General features: G+C 32.9%; 1 long non-coding RNA gene across 1 annotated transcript; it reads left to right on the top strand.

The window, feature by feature from the left end:
• The first annotated feature begins 17,315 nt into the window (after positions 1-17,315).
• Positions 17,316-17,966, top strand: LOC139991307 (uncharacterized). The gene is made up of 3 exons (XR_011800786.1): positions 17,316-17,386; positions 17,641-17,822; positions 17,929-17,966. It is a non-coding gene; the product is annotated as an uncharacterized lncRNA (long non-coding RNA).
• The last annotated feature ends 518 nt before the right edge of the window (positions 17,967-18,484 follow it).

Raw genomic sequence — 18,484 nt, 5'->3', positions numbered from 1 at the left:
ACGGCGTACCACGGCGTCCCACGGCGTCCCACGGCGTCCCACGGCGTTCCACGGCGTTCCACGGCGTCCCACGGCGTCCCACGGCGTCCCACGGCGTCCCACGGCGTCCCACGGCGTCCCACGGCGTCCCACGGCGTCCCACGTTGCAGTCCAGTTTAGATTATCCAAAATTCTCTTCGTATTTTTTCTTCATCTAAACTGGACTGTATTAGCATGGTTCTTAGCTTGGTATCGAATTATTGTACAATGTTTGTACTGATCGATATAATTGTTTTCCAAAAATTAATCATCTGATTAATCTGCGAAAAAGATTACATTGATCAGTACAACATTGTACAATAATTCGCAATCGTACTGGTAACATTCGATATCAAAGATACATTTGTCTAACTTGGAACGAGAGAAGGAAAATGAAACTATTGACACTGCATATACAATTTAAAGTCTTGCAAAAGATACATACGACTCGTTGTACTAAACTTATGAAAATATCGAGAAGTTATATTACTCCAACGTGATCGCAAAATGTTTCTTTTAAAAATGGGAAAACAGGAAGAAACCTGAACAATCAGGCAATGAAAGAAAAATCATTTGGGTATCTAGCATACATATTTAATATGCTATGAAATTTTCAAATATGTAACTGAAATGTATTTTCTGTAAATTGATAAATTTGAAACAAACATATTTACTGGATTTAGTATATGAAAGAAAGAGGCATCTTTAAAACGAGAACATTTTATACATGAAAAATAAACTAGTACTAATGATCAATTATAGATCAAATTACTATTGATTAAATTTTAGCGAATATAGAGAATCATTTGTATCTTTTTAATCGAAACTAGGGTTACGTTGAAAACAAGAATTTTAAGTAATAGAATTTAAACTGAATTAAAAATTAAAAATTTCATTTAAAATAACTAAGATGAGAGAAAACCTGCTTATTAGAAAATCACTTGCTTCGTCTTTTAACTTTTAACAGTATCTGTTATTTCCTACAACAACATACTGACTTGCAACATAATGTACCGAAAGAGATGCACATAAATAATTTTGTTCAGAATTTTTGTTACAAACGTGACGATTATCGCGAATGAACTTTTGTTTCATGCAAATTGTTACGCCACGAGGCTCAGTAGAGATCATATTTCCAACCGTCGCTCGCGGTCCTTCAGCGTCGCAGATATATCCTCTTATCTGCCCGACGAAAAACATAGATTGTATCGACGAGCGCATAATGATCACGCAGTTCTTTGTTAAAATAACGGTCCGAAATCGACGGTTCCAGAACTCGCTGCCTGGTGACAACTATTCGCTCGTCGATACAATATATGTTTTTCGTGGGGCAGATAAGAGGATATATCTGCGACGCTGGAGGACCGCGAGCGACGGTTGGAAATATGATATCTACTGAGCCTCGTAGCGTAACACAAATGAAATTCGAATATTTATAAAATTCTACATTACTGTTAAAAGATTAAAAATATCGCGGTCGAAAACATTCTAAATGTTATGGTTCTAAGAACGAACAATCACCAGCATTAATTCCAATCGCAATGAATTAAATTTTAAAAAATATTTCAAGCCTTCATAGCAACATTAAGATATTTCATTATAATACTTTTTTACGCATGAAATCGCTCACAATTTCATACATGTAAATATATATTACATATATATACATGTAATAAATGTATGTAATGTAATAATGTAAATATATACATGTAAATATAAATTATACATTCGTAACAAAGTTCTGTATTTTAACAGTCATGGTAACGTTAACGCTGACAAAGGAATATGTCTTATAGCAGTATTTTCAGTAATAAACGTAGTAATAAGGGGGGCATTAATAAGGGACTCTGAAAAAGAAACAAAGCAGTAGCCAGAAGGGCTACTAAAATTCGATCGTCTTCCACTCTATATAAACCCGATCAACGCGCCGAGAGTGGAACTGAATATTCTTGTTTCGCAACGCTAATTTACTACTAATATTTATGAAGCAAAAAATTCTCAAAATCAAACGCGAAGAGTGCTTTGTTATATCTGCAATATCAATTAATCTATCATTAAAGAAAAAAAAAAAAAAAGAAAAGTCTGAAATTTCCCGAAACTTGAGACGCAACGCTAATAAATTTAAATCTACGCACTCGTATTTAAACAATACGCAACACTAATAGCGAGAGATCGTAGTGCAACCATTTAGGAGGTTGCTGATGAACGACCACACTTGCACAGCTCTTGCAGCTGTATCGTGTGATCCAGGAACAGTGTCCGACAAATACAGTCGGAAGGTTTGGGCATTCTGTAAACGCAACTCTACTTAACAAAACGCGATCATTCGTTGTCGCAACGCTAAAGGGAAAAATAAGTAGAACTCGCGATGGAACAACATCGCAACGCTAACTCTTAAAGTGAATTTAATGAAAATTATTATTTACTATATGAAAAAGCAACTTTAAATATTCTGGTATTGCTACTTGCAATACTATAAAATTAATTGAACACTTTTATAATCTAATTTTAAACAATGCAAAACAGGAAAAATTCTAAAAATTGCAAAAGGCAATCGCGATATCGTAATTCGCAACTCTAAAGCAAACGCGATTATCATTTTATCGCAACTCTAATACAACCCGTAATTAATTTATCGCAACACTAATAAGAAAAATCACGAGTGGAGGGCTGACATATCGCAGTGCAACCATTTAGGAGGTTGCCGATGAACGATCACACTTGCACAGCTCTTCCAGCTGTATCGTGTGAGCCAGAAACAGTGTCCGACAAATGCAGTCGGAGGGTTTGGGCATTTTATAAACGCAACTCTACTTAAGAAAACGCGATCATTCATTATCGCAACGCTAACAGGAAAAATTAGTAGAACTCGCGATGGAACAATATCGCAACGCTAACTCTTAAAGTGAATTTAATGAAAATTATTCTTTACTATATGAAAAAGCTACTTCAAATATTCTGATGCTGAAACTTGCAATACTATAAAATTAATTGAAAACTAACATTTTTATAATCTAATTTTAAACAACAGAAAAAAGGATAAATTCTGATACGTATAGTTCTATAAGAAATTCTAAAAATTCATAATAAAATTTGCAAAAGACGATTCACTACTCTAAAGCAAACGCGATTATCATTTTATCGCAACTCTAATTCAAACCGTAATCATTGTCTCGCCACACTAATGCAAAGCCGCGATATTATTTCGTAACTCTAATACAATCCGTGATTAATTCGTCGCAACACTAATACGAAAAATCGCGATTGGCCCAATGGGATGATGGACCGATATATACATCGGCCAAAAACTACTACTACTATTACTACAAACACTAAAAGCGAGCATAGTGACAAAGTAGTAACGATAATGACTTCCCATGCTCTGGACGACCCAGAGGATGGGTAGCCATTGGTAGTTGCCCTCTTGAGTGACAGTTTGTCGGGCCTCTTCGGCATATAGCCTCTTCTTTCTTCGAGCGCAATGCCCGCTGAAACTTAAATCTAAGCTCGAGACTTCTAAATCGCAAACAAAAAAAAAACTTATAAAGGTGAAATAAAAATATAAACCGCGGAAGCTGATGGAAGTGCGCATGGACTGGCCAACGAACACAGCTGTGATCGTTGTCCACTCGCATGTGCGTGCTCGAGCGATAAACGTTCGTTTCGAGCCCACGCGACCGCGACCGCGAAATTCGAAAAATCGATAGGCAAAACCAGAGACGAGAGCATGCTCTACTCGTGCCAGTTTCACCGTCAATTTTTCAAACCAATTTCCAGAAACAGGTTGGTCACACGAAAATGTGCCTACCCGACCAGAGACTGTGCCAACCTGCCCGGCCCTACCTACTTATAATTAACAGACACACCAGAAAGTATACTACCTATCCTACCTAGCGCTATATTTAAAAATGGCAAAACGGGCACACCAACACACTCGCTCCACGGTTCTCACGTAAACGCCCGGGTGCAAAGGACCTACACTAGAGAGGACGTCCCGGGACGCCTCCGACACCCGAGCTTAGCAAACATGCACACTCTAAGGGTACGTACCTTTTTCCTGAAATCGACTGACGAAGGCTAGTGATCATTGCGTACAACGTGATAAGACACGTCTACAGAAATTATATTTTTTAAATGAATATAAGTAAACTTGTAATTATATTTGCAATTAATAGCAATATTATGAGTGCATATACACTTAATCGCGTGGATGATATTATCACAAAATGTGATTGTATCAAGACGTAAATTGAATCGATATAAGTCTCGATATTTTTAATATTTGAAGTTTTAACGAATGAAAAAAAGCGACGCAATTCCAAGGCCTAATAACACACATACACAATGTGGAAATTACGTCGTGCACGATACACTAACGCATCGTCAGTCGCTGAGAAATTATTACATTACTTAATTCTAGATCATCGTGCCCAATGTCTTTCTCCCATTCAAGTAGCACCTGGGCACGTGAATGAGATCCTGACAGTGGGCACGGAAAGGGTTAAACCTGAAAATCCTGATCTAAAAAGATGATTAGTTTGTCCAATTTTTATTTAACGGACTAACTTTCTTTGATTTTATATTTCATTACTTCGTTTCATATTGTAATAACTCTACTTTATTAATTTCATAAATAAGAACAAAATTTTAATATTGCAAAAGAGGTAGCGTTAATTGAAAAAAGATTAAGATTCGATCAAATGGAACAGTTGACTCTAAATATATTACTAAGAAAGAAATAATCTCAGGCGATCTCTTTATCAAAGCACATACTCGAAAATGCAGAAGCAGTGTTCAAAATTATTGCTTTGATTAAAACATCTGCCTGTCGCGAAGTGTCTTCTTGCACGTAAAATTTCACACATTTTTGTACGGAAAAAAATGAATTTTACTTAATATTGACTTACCTGATAAACGTGACTTAATATTGTCACGATCAATTCATTGCTAAAAATCAAGTATATTTATATGTCATACAGGTATATTCGTGTAGATATTTGCCATTTGCAAATATTCATACGGAATATTAACACTCATATTTATAAATAACACGAATATATTCGGAAATGTATATGTTTAACCTAACTATTAAAAAACTAATTATTATAATCGCGATATGCAAGAAGACCTATCCTAAACTAATAAATTTGAAAAAAAAATGTTACTACTCGCGGGTATAAAAAATACCCGCGGTCACTATGCTCGCAAGAAATTCTACGTAATACAACCGATCACCCGTGCCGATTCGGACCTTTCATCCTACGACATGATTGAGTGACCGGAGGAACGGAAATGCATGCGACTCACCGTTCGATGCGAAGAAACAGAGGACGTTACCCTGGATGCTGTGGTATCCCAGCGAATATCATCAGGGAGACTAACATCAGGCAGGAATCGTTGAATGGCCAATGGTAGCAACGGGGGTTGCGAAAAATCTGTTACAAAAGAAAACATGATGAGTGATTGCTGACTATTTGAAAAGTTGGAGATAATGAAAAATGGAGGTTTATTAACTTTAGCAACTTTAGTAATAATAAAGATTGAAATTCTAATAAACTTTGATAAGTATAAAAACTGAAACTCTAATATGAAAGTTAAAAATCTAAAAATTATGAATCTAATGATTTCTTAAATATGTTAGTTATTTGTTTCATAATTCGGTATTAAGACTTTAACACTTATTTTATTTTAATGAAAGAATAACCACAGAAAACACTAACCTCCCAAATTTTCAATCAAATTGTATTCTTTAATTGATAGTGATCAAAGAAAAGTATACCGAATAGATATAATAGAAGTACGATATGTAAAAATACTTACATTCTTGGCCTTTGAGCCACTATTAAAACATTCTCAAAGAAGATGAAGAAGTTGAAGCAGTGATATGCCTATAACAGAACATGAGATATCATTAATATCGTTAATACGTAATAACAAACTTGAAACTTTGGCAATAATAAAGAGTAACGTCTAATAAATATGTAAATTGGAACTCTAATACAAAAGTTTTGAAAACAAAACATTCAGTGATTTTTTATGCGTATCAGACGGTTTTATCGTACTTTAATATTAAGACTTTAAGATTTTATTTCAATTAAAAAGGACATTTATAACTTTCTAAAATATCATTAATTTTTATTTTATAATTAACAATATTTCAAACAAAATATAATAAATAGAACAAATTGAAATACAATATATAAAACTACTTACATTCTTGAGCTCCTGGAGAGGCTTTATCCTCTTGAGAGTGGCACTGACTCTAATACCGAAAACGAATATTCAAAAAATTAAATGTATAAAAAAGAAAAAGAAAAGACTACGTTACCACGACCGCGTAAATTATAATCGGCGAACAAGAACTCTAATATCGCGTACAAATTTGATTGATAAAATTTTATTATTTTCGCGTGTGATTATTCGATCGAATTTAATCAAAACTATCGTGATTTTAAAATATTGAAAAGAAACTATCGCGTAACAAACACTGACTCTACAACCGCATTGCGCGCGGTCACAAATATTTCCTGAAAATAAAGCTGTTTAAGGGCGGTGGTGAGGGTGGGGTTGGAAAAGAAGCGAAACATCGTTTCGACAATTTTCTTCTTTTTCCTATCGGACGTTTACTTAGAAGATACTGCTACTTTTTTACACTCAAAAATTATTATTAAGAAATTGGAATAAGTTTGAAAAATATTATTTAGTTGAAAATTGTGAGATATTTCTCGATAGCCAACAAATGCTTACGAATACCGTGAATGCAGTGCAATCGTTTGCAAGAATTATATTGTTCGTAATTAGAATATATACTGTGAATTTTCGTTATTAGAATACGAAATATACATTACACTAATACACTATAGTCGCGTGTTATAAATATTGGAAAATATTTGCAAGAATTCAAAAGTTCACCACTAAATATACTTAAAGAATACTGCACAAACGCGCGCGAAACCTTGCTTCGGGGTATTTGAATCTAACTGTTATTAGGGTGTAAGTTTATGACGTTAACTGTAGCAAATTCACATACTGTAGCAAAAGAAATTGAATTCAGATAAGTAAATTGTTTTGATATAACTCAATTTAAACAATAAGATAATTCGTTAAAAATTTGTTTGAAATAAGAGAATGATTTCATACATAGGAAATAGAACATTAATTTATTTAATCGTCTTTATGTTCATTTTAGCATTCCAAATAATTAAGAAATTATCTATTATGAAATATGTATCAAATATACTTTAAAATAAATATCAATTGTATATCAAACGTAATCCATATTCGAATAAAAAGACGACAGAATTTTTCATACAAAACTGTCTTAGTTAAAATATACTTATCGGATTGATCCTTAATAGTCTTCGCATCCATATGTCAATTTTTCTGTTACTTTTATATTATCTCTGCTTTCGACAAATAAGTTACTCGAAAAATTACTAGAAATTAAAACAAATGTATAAAATAATTAAATGAAATTATAGTTTAGATTCAGTGGAAAAGAAGAATAGATTTTTACATTTCGTTCCAAGTCAGAAAAGTATCGATGTACAGAATGGGCTTACAATACACTTGTCCCACGGTGTCCAGCGGTGTCCAACGGTGTCCCACGTTGTCCAACGTTGTCCAACGGTGTCCAACGGTGTCCAACGGTGTCCAACGGTGTCCAACGGTGTCCAACGGTGTCCAACGGTGTCCAACGGTGTCCAACGGTGTCCAACGGCGTCCCACGTTGCAGTCCAGTCTAGATCATCCAAAATTCTTTTCGCGGCTTTTGCTGACCCAAACTGGACTGGTGCGTAGTTCTTAGCTTGGCATCGTTTTTCAAAGATTAATCAACTGATCAATTTTTGGAAAACGATACCAATTACCAGGTCTCACCACGAGGAGGTGACTACGCACGAGACCCGCCCATGAGTTATTTAACATTACGCATCGGTCTCGACATTCAACCTATTGGCAAGAATATCGAGTTCTGACTCTACTCCATCATGGGCCTGCGTAAAGAGATAGTTATTTCGTAGCCTAACCGCGAAACACCTATCTCCTAAGCAGCAGTTACACGAATCTTTACAAACGTAAAACAAAGCTTACACGACGCAATATCTATCTCCCACACAACGCAACATGTATCTCATACATAACGATTACATCGATCGGTACAAACATCGCACAATAATTTGCAACCCTATCGGCATCATTCCGTATCGAAGATACATTTGTCTAACTTGGAACGAAAGAAAAGAAATGGGGCTACTATGGAAAAGGAGCCCCAACAATCAGACAATGAAGAAAAACCGCGGCTCGCCCGGAACGAACGTAATCGCGATCTCTCGAAAGAACTAACAAACCTACGTGACGCACCCCCGTGCACCAGATAACTCAAAGATTCAATGGAAGCGCAAGCATTGACCTTCGCTCGATTCCTGTCACGTCGTTTGGATCTTATCACGGTCGATGCCACTTACCGATGATACCAGTGTCCAGCAAATGGGCCTGCGATTTAACACACTCCAACTGAACAGTTGAACCCGGGAAGGGACCGCTGAACAGGATTACAAAGGCAAGGCCCCAACTGAACAGTGGGGTCCACCCCCGCGAGTTCGAACAGAATTACGGAGGACATTAAACGCAGGTCCCCTGTCCAAGTACCGAAGTACCAATCGGGCAGGATTCCGGACCTGCGACTCAATCGTCAACAGATTCACAGGTATCACCTACGTGATGACAACGCCCGCGATTCGAGGCAAACGACGAGCAGTCGTCGAGTAGTCACCAAGACAAGAGGTGTCCTTGGGCGACCGTCGAATCCACAGAGTTGTCCAGTGCACGTTGACCCGCACGTACCCGGAATACGCGCGAGCGAGTACGCCACGCGCCAGTTTGAAAGAACTGAGCGATCGTGAAACGATAAATCGCGGGAACAATTTTTCTAATGTGGTAAACGAGGTGATCGAGAGAGACGAGATTTATATTTTTCGTTCCAAGATGGATAAGTATTTTTGTACGGAATGAGCTTACAATGCACATAACATAGGTATCTATCTTATGATTAATTAAGGCTAAAACGCACGCATCCCACGGTGTCCCACGGGGTCCCACGATGTCCCACGGTGTCCAACGTTGCCCCCGCGGGGGGGTCTTAGTCCAGTCTAGATCACCAAAATTATTTTGGATAATCAAGACCAGACTATATTCAAGTAGTTTTTAGCTTGATATCGTTTTTCAAATAATAATACTAATATTCAAAATAGTACTTGGTGTATTATTATTTGGAAAACGATACCAATTACCGGGACCCACCACGAGGAGGTAACTACGCTCGGGTCCCATTTACATAAACAGTTTTTAAGCATTGGAAGCAGAGATGTAAAATTATTTTATAACAAAGAAGTAACATGTATTGAAATTTATTAATTAGAAAGGCTGTAGTACGTGGATCTGCATAATCATGCTTGAATATTGAACTTACTATCGAAGAAACGAAACCATGAAAAGGTAACAATTATAGTGCGTATGGATGAATGGTGAGTTGTCGCTGTCTTCGATTAAATTGCACTTGCTTCCTTCATTCCACGAATACGGTAAATAAATTAAAAAATACTACTATATAGAAATACAATAGCACTTTAGGGACTTGAAAGATTTCGTAAATATTAAATAAAACAAAATAAATCATTAATTTACTCACAACGAATTGATGGTATTCATTCATGAAATGTTATAAATTAATAGCTTAAATGTTATAAATTAATAGCTTAAATGTTATAAATTAATGGCTTAAATGTTATAAATTAATGGCTTACATGTTATAAATTAATAGTTTAAATGTTAGAAATTAATGGCTTAAATGTATAAAATAACAGTTTAAATGTTGTAAATTAATAGCTTAAATGTTGTAAATTAATAGCTTAAATGTTGTAAATTAATAGCTTAAATGTTGTAAATTAATAGCTTAAATGTTATAAATTAATAGCTTAAATGTCATAAATTAATGGCTTACATGTTATAAATTAATAGTTTAAATGTTAGAAATTAATGGCTTAAATGTATAAAATAACAGTTTAAATGTTGTAAATTAATAGCTTAAATGTTGTAAATTAATAGCTTAAATGTTGTAAATTAATAGCTTAAATGTTGTAAATTAATAGCTTAAATGTTGTAAATTAATAGCTTAAATGTTATAAATTAATAGCTTACATGTTATAAATTAATAGTTTAAATGTTAGAAATTAATGGCTTAAATGTATAAAATAACAGTTTAAATGTTGTAAATTAATAGCTTAAATGTTGTAAATTAATAGCTTAAATGTTGTAAATTAATAGCTTAAATGTTATAAATTAATAGCTTAAGTGTTGTAAATTAACGGTTTAGACGTTATAAATTACTAGTTCAATGTTATTGTTAATATTTTTTGTTTATTTACCTTATATTTGAGTTCTTCGATGATCACTCTCCGGCAGTTCAGGAGCAAAAGAGCTCGCGCGCGATTTCCGTGTTCCTTATATACCTTGACAAAGTGTCGAGATGTCAATCAAACGGTAACGATCTTTTGACATAGCAAAAGACAGTTTTTCCGTTATAACAAAATCACATTGAACAATTTCTTAATATTTATCGTAAATTGGCGCCTTCAACGATTTAATACGATATCCATTTTTATCATTTTAATAGTTTCTACAAGCTAAGACTAATTTCACACTTCTTTGACACTAGTTTTCTACTATCGATTAGTTTGAACAAAAAGGGGAAAAAAGCCTAACGGCAGTCGATGACGTTACTGTGAAATAAGTTAAGGTATTAAATAATCAGACAGATAAAATTCATATTAAACATTATATTATATTATCGATATTGGTTCATTTACTCGTGCTAATTACAAAATAAAATGCTCTTTTTTCTTGAATAACACCTACATCAGTGTGTCCGATATTTAAAATTCTTATTTAATGCTTACTTAAAAATCAGGTACCTTCTTAATTCCTCTCAAGTTAAACGATTAAATTTATTCGTTATAGTTCTAACATAAAATGGCTCTTTTATCTTCAATAGTGCCTGCATCGATGTACGTGATACAGTTATTAATTATGTAGCAAATAATACGAACTAATTGGCTGTAATCGCGGTTAGGTATTTCTTCGTTAGATCTATCAAAGGATCTATTTGGCTATTAGCGAGAGACCTATTGATTCCTTGAAGAATGGTTTGATTGTTATAAATTAATGTTTTAAATGTTGTTAATTAATGTTCCCATTGCTATAAATTAATAGTTTAATTGTTATTAATTAGTTGCTAAAAAGTTGTTAATTATTGGTTGGATTGTTATAAATTAATGGTTTAAAATTTGTTAAGTAATTGTTTGATTGTTATAAATTAATGGTATAACTGTTATTAAGTAATGGCTTAAATATTACAAATTAATGCCTTAATTGTTCTTAAGTAATGGTTTAAATATTGTTAATTAACGGTTTGATTGTTATAAATTAATGGCTTAAATGTTATAAATGAATAGCTTAAGTGATATAAATTAATAGCTTAAATGTTACAAATTAATAACTTAAATGTTATAAAGTAATAGTTTAAATGCTGTTGAGTGATAGTTTAAATGTCATAAAATAATGGCTTAAATGTATTGTTCTTGTTATATCTGCAGTTTCAATTAACCTACCATTTAAAAAAGGAAATTCTGAAAATTCCCGAAATTTGAAGCACAACGCTGATAAGTATAAATGTACGCATTCGTATTTAAGAAATAGGCAACACTAATATCGAAAGATCGCAGTGCAACTATTTAGGGGGTTGCCGATGAACGATCATGCTTGTACAGCTCTTGTAGCTGTACGTGTGATCCAGGAACAGTGTCCGACAAATGAAGTCGGAGGGTTTGGGCAGTTTATGAACGCAACTCTACTTGACAAAACGCAATCATTCGTTGTCGCCACGCTGAAGGGAAAAATAAGTAGAACTTGCGGTGGAACTATATCGCAACGCTAACTCTTATAGTGAATTTAGTGAAAACTACTATTTACTATATAAAAAAGCTACTTCAAATATTCTGATATTGAAACTTTTATAATCTAATTTTAAACAATAAAAAACAGGATAAATTCTGATACGTATAGTTCTATAAGAAATTCTAAAAATTCATAATAAAAATTGCAAAAGACAATCGCGATATCGTAATTCGCAACTCTAAAGCAAACGCGATTATCATTTTATCGCAACTCTAATTCAAACCGCAATCATTTTCTCGCTACACTAAATGCAAAGCCGCGATGTTATTTCGCAACTCTAATACAACCCGTAATTAATTTATCGCAACACTAACAAGAAAAATCGCGATTTGCCCAATGGGACGATGGACCGATACATACATCGGCCAAAAAAGCAAAAACTACTACTACTACTACTACTAAAAATACTAAAAGCGAGCATAGTGACAAAGTAGTAACAATAATGACTTCCCATGCTCTGGATGACCCAGAGGATGGGCAGCCATTAGTAGTTGCCCTCTTGAGTGACAGTTTGTCGGGCCTCTTCGGCTTATAGCCTCTTCTTTCTTCGGGCGCAATGCCCGCTGAAACTTAAATCTAAGCTCGAGTCTTCTAAATCGCAAACAAAAAAGAAAAATTTATAAAATAAAAATATAAACCGCGGAAGCTGAATGAAGTGCACATGGACTGACCAACGATCACAGCGGTGATCGTTGCTCACTCGCACGTGCGTGCTCGAGCGATAAACGTTCGTTTCGAGCCCACTCGCGACCGCGACCGCGAAATTCGAAAAATCGAGAGGCAAAACCAGAGACGAGAGCATGCTCTACTCGTGCCAGTTTCACCGTCGATTTTTCAAATAAATTTCCAGAAACAGGTTGGTCACACGAAAATGTGCCTACCCGACCAGAGACTGTGCCAACCTGCCCGGCCCTACCTACTTATAATTAACAGACATACCAGAAAGTATACTACCTATCCTACCTATCGCTATATTTAAAAATGGCAAAACAGGCACACCAACACACTCGCTCCACGGTTCTCACACAAACGCTCGGGCGCAAAGGACCTACACTAGAGAGGACGTCCCGGGACGCCTCCGACACCCGAGCTTAGCAAACATGCACACTCTAAGGGTACGTACCTTTTTCCTGAAATCGACTGACGAAGGCTAGTGACCATTGCGTACAATGTGATAAAACACGTCTACAGAAATTATATTTTTTAAATGAATATAAGTAAACTTGGAATTATAATTGCAATTGATAGCAATATTATGAGTGCATATACACTTAATCGCGTGGATGATATTATCACAAATTGTGATTGTATCGAGACGTAAATTGAATCGATATATGTCTCGATATTTTTAATATTTGAAGTTTTAACGAATGAGAGAAAGCGACGCAATTCCACGGCCTAATAACACACATACACAATGTGGAAATTACGTCGTGCACGATACACTAACACATCGTCAGTCACTGAGAAATTACTTAATTCTAGATCATCGTGCCCAATGTCTTTCTCCCACTCAAGTAGCACCTGGGCACGTGAATGAGATCCTGACAATGGGCACGGAAAGGGTTAAACCTGAAAATCCTGATCTAAAAAGATGATTAGTTTGTCCAATTTTTATTTAACGGGCTAACTTTCTTTGATTTTATATTTCATTACTTCGTTTCATATTGTAATAACTCTACTTTATTAATTTCATAAATAAGAACAAAATTTTAATATTGCAAAAGAGGTAGCGTTAATTGAAAAAAGATTAAGATTCGATCAAATGGAACAATTGACTCTAAATATATTACTAAGAAAGAAATAATCTCAGGCGATCTCTTTATCAAAGCACATACTCGAAAATGCAGAAGCAGTGTTCAAAATTATTGCTTTGATTAAAACATCTGCCTGTCGCGAAGTGTCTTCTTACACGTAAAATTTCACACATTTTTGTACGGAAAAAATGAATTTTACTTAATATTGACTTACCTGATAAACGTGACTTAATATTGTCACGATCAATTCATTGTTAAAAATCAAGTATATTTATGTCATACAGGTATATTCGTGTAGATATTTGCCATTTGCAAATATTCATATGGAATATTAACATGCATATTTATAAATAACACGAATATATTCGGAAATGTATATTTAACCTAATTATTAAAAAACTAATTATTATAATCGCGATATGCAAGAAGACCTATCCTAAACTAATAAATTTGAAAAAAGAATGTTACTACTCACGGATATAAAAAATACCCGCGATCACTATGCTCGCAAGAAATTCTACGTAATACAACCGGTCACCCGTGCCGATTCGGACCTTTCATCCTACGACATGATTGAGTGACCGGAGGAACAGAAATGCATGCGACTCACCGTTCGATGCGAAGAAACAGAGGACGTTACCCTGGATGCTGTGGTATCCCAGCGAATATCATCAGGAAGACTAACACCAGGCTGGAACCGTTGAAAGTCCAATGATACAAAAAATAGAGGTTGCCAAAAATCTGTTACAGAAGAAAAGTTGACTATTTGAAAAGTTGAAGATAATGAAAAATGAAGATTTATTAACTTTAGTAATTTTAGTAACAATAAAGATTGAAATTTTAATAAACTGTAATAAGTACTGAGAATTCAGCGGTTTTCGATGCATATCAGAGAAAATTTTATTGTAATCGTATGTTAATACTTTAACAGTTTATTTTATTTAAAAAAAACATTTATAGTTTTTCAAATTATCGATCATTTTTATTTTGTAGTCAAACATAACTAAAACAAAATACATAAATTTGAACAAATTGAAACATAACATATCAATCTACTTACATTCTTCAATTCCTGCAGAGGCTTTATTATCCTCTTGAGAGATGCACTGACTCTAATACCGGAAACGAATGTTCGAAAGTATGTAAAATAAGACTACACTTTCGCGACCGCTAAAGTTATAATCGGCCAACAAGTACTCTAATATCGCGTACAGCATTCTTTAATAACATTTTATTACTTTCGCGTGTGATTATTCGATCGAATATAATCAAAACTATTGTGAGTTTAAAATATTGAAAAGAAACTATTACGTAACAAACACTGACTACAAATATTCCCTGAAAATAAAGCTATTTAAGGGTGAAGTGTGTGGGAGAGGGGTGGGAAAGAAGCGAAATATCGTTTCGACAATTAAATTAATGATTAAAATGTTGTAAATTAATGGCTTAGCTGTTAGAAATTAATGGTTCAGAAGTTATAAATTAATAGTTTATATGTTCTTAACTAAGAGCTTAAATGTTGTTAATTAATAGTTAAAATGTCATAAATTAATGGTTTAATTGTTATAAATTAATAGTTTAAATGTCATAAATTAATAGCTTATATGCTATTAACTAAGAGTTTTAATGTTGTTAATTAATAATTTAAGTGTTGTTAAGTAATAGTTTAAATGTTCTTAATTAATATTTTAAATGTTGTTAACTAAGGGCTTAAATGTTTTTAATTAATAGCTTAACTGTTAACAATTAATGGCTTAAATGATGTTAATTAATAGTTTAAATGTTATAAATTAATGGTATAAATGCTATAAATTAATGGTTTAAATGTTATAAATTAATAGCTTAAATGCTATTAACTAAGAGTTATAATGTTATATTGTTAATTCATAATTTATTTGTTGTTAAGTAATAGTTTAAATGTTCTTAATTAATAGTTCAAATGTTGTAAATTAATGGTATAAATGTTATAAATTAATGATTTAATTATTGTTTATTAATAGTTATATTATATTAATAATTAAATGTTAGAAATTAATAGTTTAATTGTTAAAGATGAATGGCTTAAATGTTGTTTATTAATAGTTTGATTGTTATAAATTAATGGCTTAAATGTTGCTAATTAATAGTTTAAATATTATCAACTAATAGGTTAGATGTTGTTAATTAATAGTTTAAATGTTGCTAACTAAGAGCCTAAATATTGTTATTTAATCGTTTAATTGTTAAAAATTAATGGCTTAAATTTTGTTAATTAATAGTTCAAATGTTATAAATTAATGGCTTAATTGTAATAAATTATTAGTTTTAATGTCATGAATTAGTGGTTTAAACGTTGTTAGTAAATAGTTAAACTGTTATAGCTTAATAGTTTAAATGTGTTAAGTTGATAATTTAATTCGCAACAGATCTTTTTCCATGTTCCCAGTAGCAGAGGTATAGGGCAAATGAGCTCGCGTGCGAGTAGCGTGTTGCTTATATACCATTGCCATGCACTTGACAATGTGCTAAAATGTCAATCGAACGGTAACGATTTTTTGAAATCTTAAAAGTTGGCTGTTTCATTTCGACTCAAACGAATTTAATAATTTTTTAAATTTTTATTGTACATTGACACCTTTAACAATCTATTATAATAATTATTTCTATAATTTTTATATTTTTTATCACCTGAAATTAAATATACATTTCTGGTACTACTTTTTGGTACTACTTTTTGATGTAAAACTGTTTTAATCTATATTCAATACTGGTTTACGATAAGCATAATTTTATTATAATAGTCAAAGATGAAGTTGACCAGTGGTCAAGAGTCGAAAAGTGAAAAAATCTACCTAATATTTCAATTTGTAATAATTATTGATTCTTCGGCATTCTTTTACAAACATTTTCTACTTTGATGATTCATTACAATATATTTTATAACAATTTATCAATTGTCATAACTTAATTATAAGCATATACCATTATTCAATAATTAATTATTAAATATATAAATCTAATATGTTCTTACAGGCACATGTTTGTTTTTACTTTCAAATATAAGATTATGTTATAGTAATAAAAATTTTAGAATTTATACATCAATTAATATCAAAGTAAATAATGATAATAAATTATTTTCAATTAAAGAAATTTCTCTTTTCATGATAGTAGATATGATAGTGGTTTTCAAACACCATTCTAAGTTGCTAACATATTTGTCACGTTTTTCTATTTCTGTTCGAATACATTAAATTTGCGCGCGCTCCTGTATACGAAAATCAAGCGTCTCTATTGGCGCAATATATTAGAAATTTAAATCGAGCATGCTTATTGGCGCAGAATATTGTCAAATGGAATTAAGCGTTCCTATTGGAGCGGAATATTGTCAAATGAAATTGAACTTTTCTATTGGCGCAATAATTTGACACGTCGTATCGAGCGTTCTTATTGGTTCGAAATATTGAAAAGTCGTAGCTTGAAGAAGAAATGTGACGTGAGGTGACGTACTCTTGAAAGTTGTGGGGCGAAAATTTGTCTCGTTCAGCATTATCCTGTTGGAGGTACCTTCATTTCGACTTTAACAACGATTCTACAATTCTATCTGCTTCATTCAAATAGTACGTTCGTGTTTAATAGGTTATTGATTATAATCTTAGTAAAATTAAATATTATTCCGAAATTTTCCTTTACTTTCATCGTTGACTGCGTATTTGATAAGTTACAGTTATCGTTCGTTTATATTACCGGTCTTTGAGGAAGAATTTGGGTTCTATTTTTACTGTATTTCACTATAATTGTTTTCATTATTGTAAATCATTGGTTCTTAAATTATCGCACATTTATTTGAAATTGTTGATTTTCTCTTGTATAGATTATTGGCTGGTCACATAACTGAAAGAATAGGGGTTCACATCACAGACGCCACAAACGATTAACAATCGATAATTCGAACTGAAACAAGATGGACGTCATAGATGATTATTGATAAATCGAGTCGTTGATTTCTCACGCAAATTTGGTAATGATTGAGGTATTATAACAAAGCAGACGTACGTACACGAATATTTTCTCTTTTTATTGGAACAATAGTAATCGATAATTGCTAAATAATTGCTATACAACTTACAATTGGCATATAATAACGTCATTTTATAAATAGTTGCATAATTTGTTGAAAATATTAAGATGAAAGAGAAAGAGTTTAAAGAAATCACATTTCAAACTGTTCACATACAAAAATGTTTCGGGTGTATAGATTATCGTTAATAATCGGATATGCTATTAAGTAAATAATTAATGTCTTTATATCAATATATAGCAAATTATGCAAATCGTTTAATTGTTATTAGAAAGCAATCTATTTTGTATATTGAAATAAGAAAATAAGTTTATTATTTCCTTCAAAGAGTCAGAACAATATCTGTTCAAACGTACCTCTGTGCAAGATTAAATATACACTCCAAATACTTAAGACATGTGTAATTTATTAGAAGCATTGTCGAATCTTTATAAAGTGCAACATAGTATATTAGCAAAAACTATATTTCAAAGTCTAAAACGAACATTCACATCTGAATTTTCTGTGAAGAAAGAATTAGTGTTATGTTTTAGAATATTAATAAGTATTAGAAAATATATTTGACGATATCTCGCAATACATAAACAGTGTTTGAAATATTACACGCGTATATCCCATTTTCTTAACGTGTATATGC

The sequence above is a fragment of the Bombus fervidus genome, chromosome 10 (assembly GCF_041682495.2).
Source record: "Bombus fervidus isolate BK054 chromosome 10, iyBomFerv1, whole genome shotgun sequence".
In the NCBI taxonomy this organism is placed as follows: Eukaryota; Metazoa; Arthropoda; class Insecta; order Hymenoptera; family Apidae; genus Bombus; species Bombus fervidus.
Note: the sequence above shows the minus strand (reverse complement) of the source record. Positions and strands in the feature narration are given on the sequence as shown.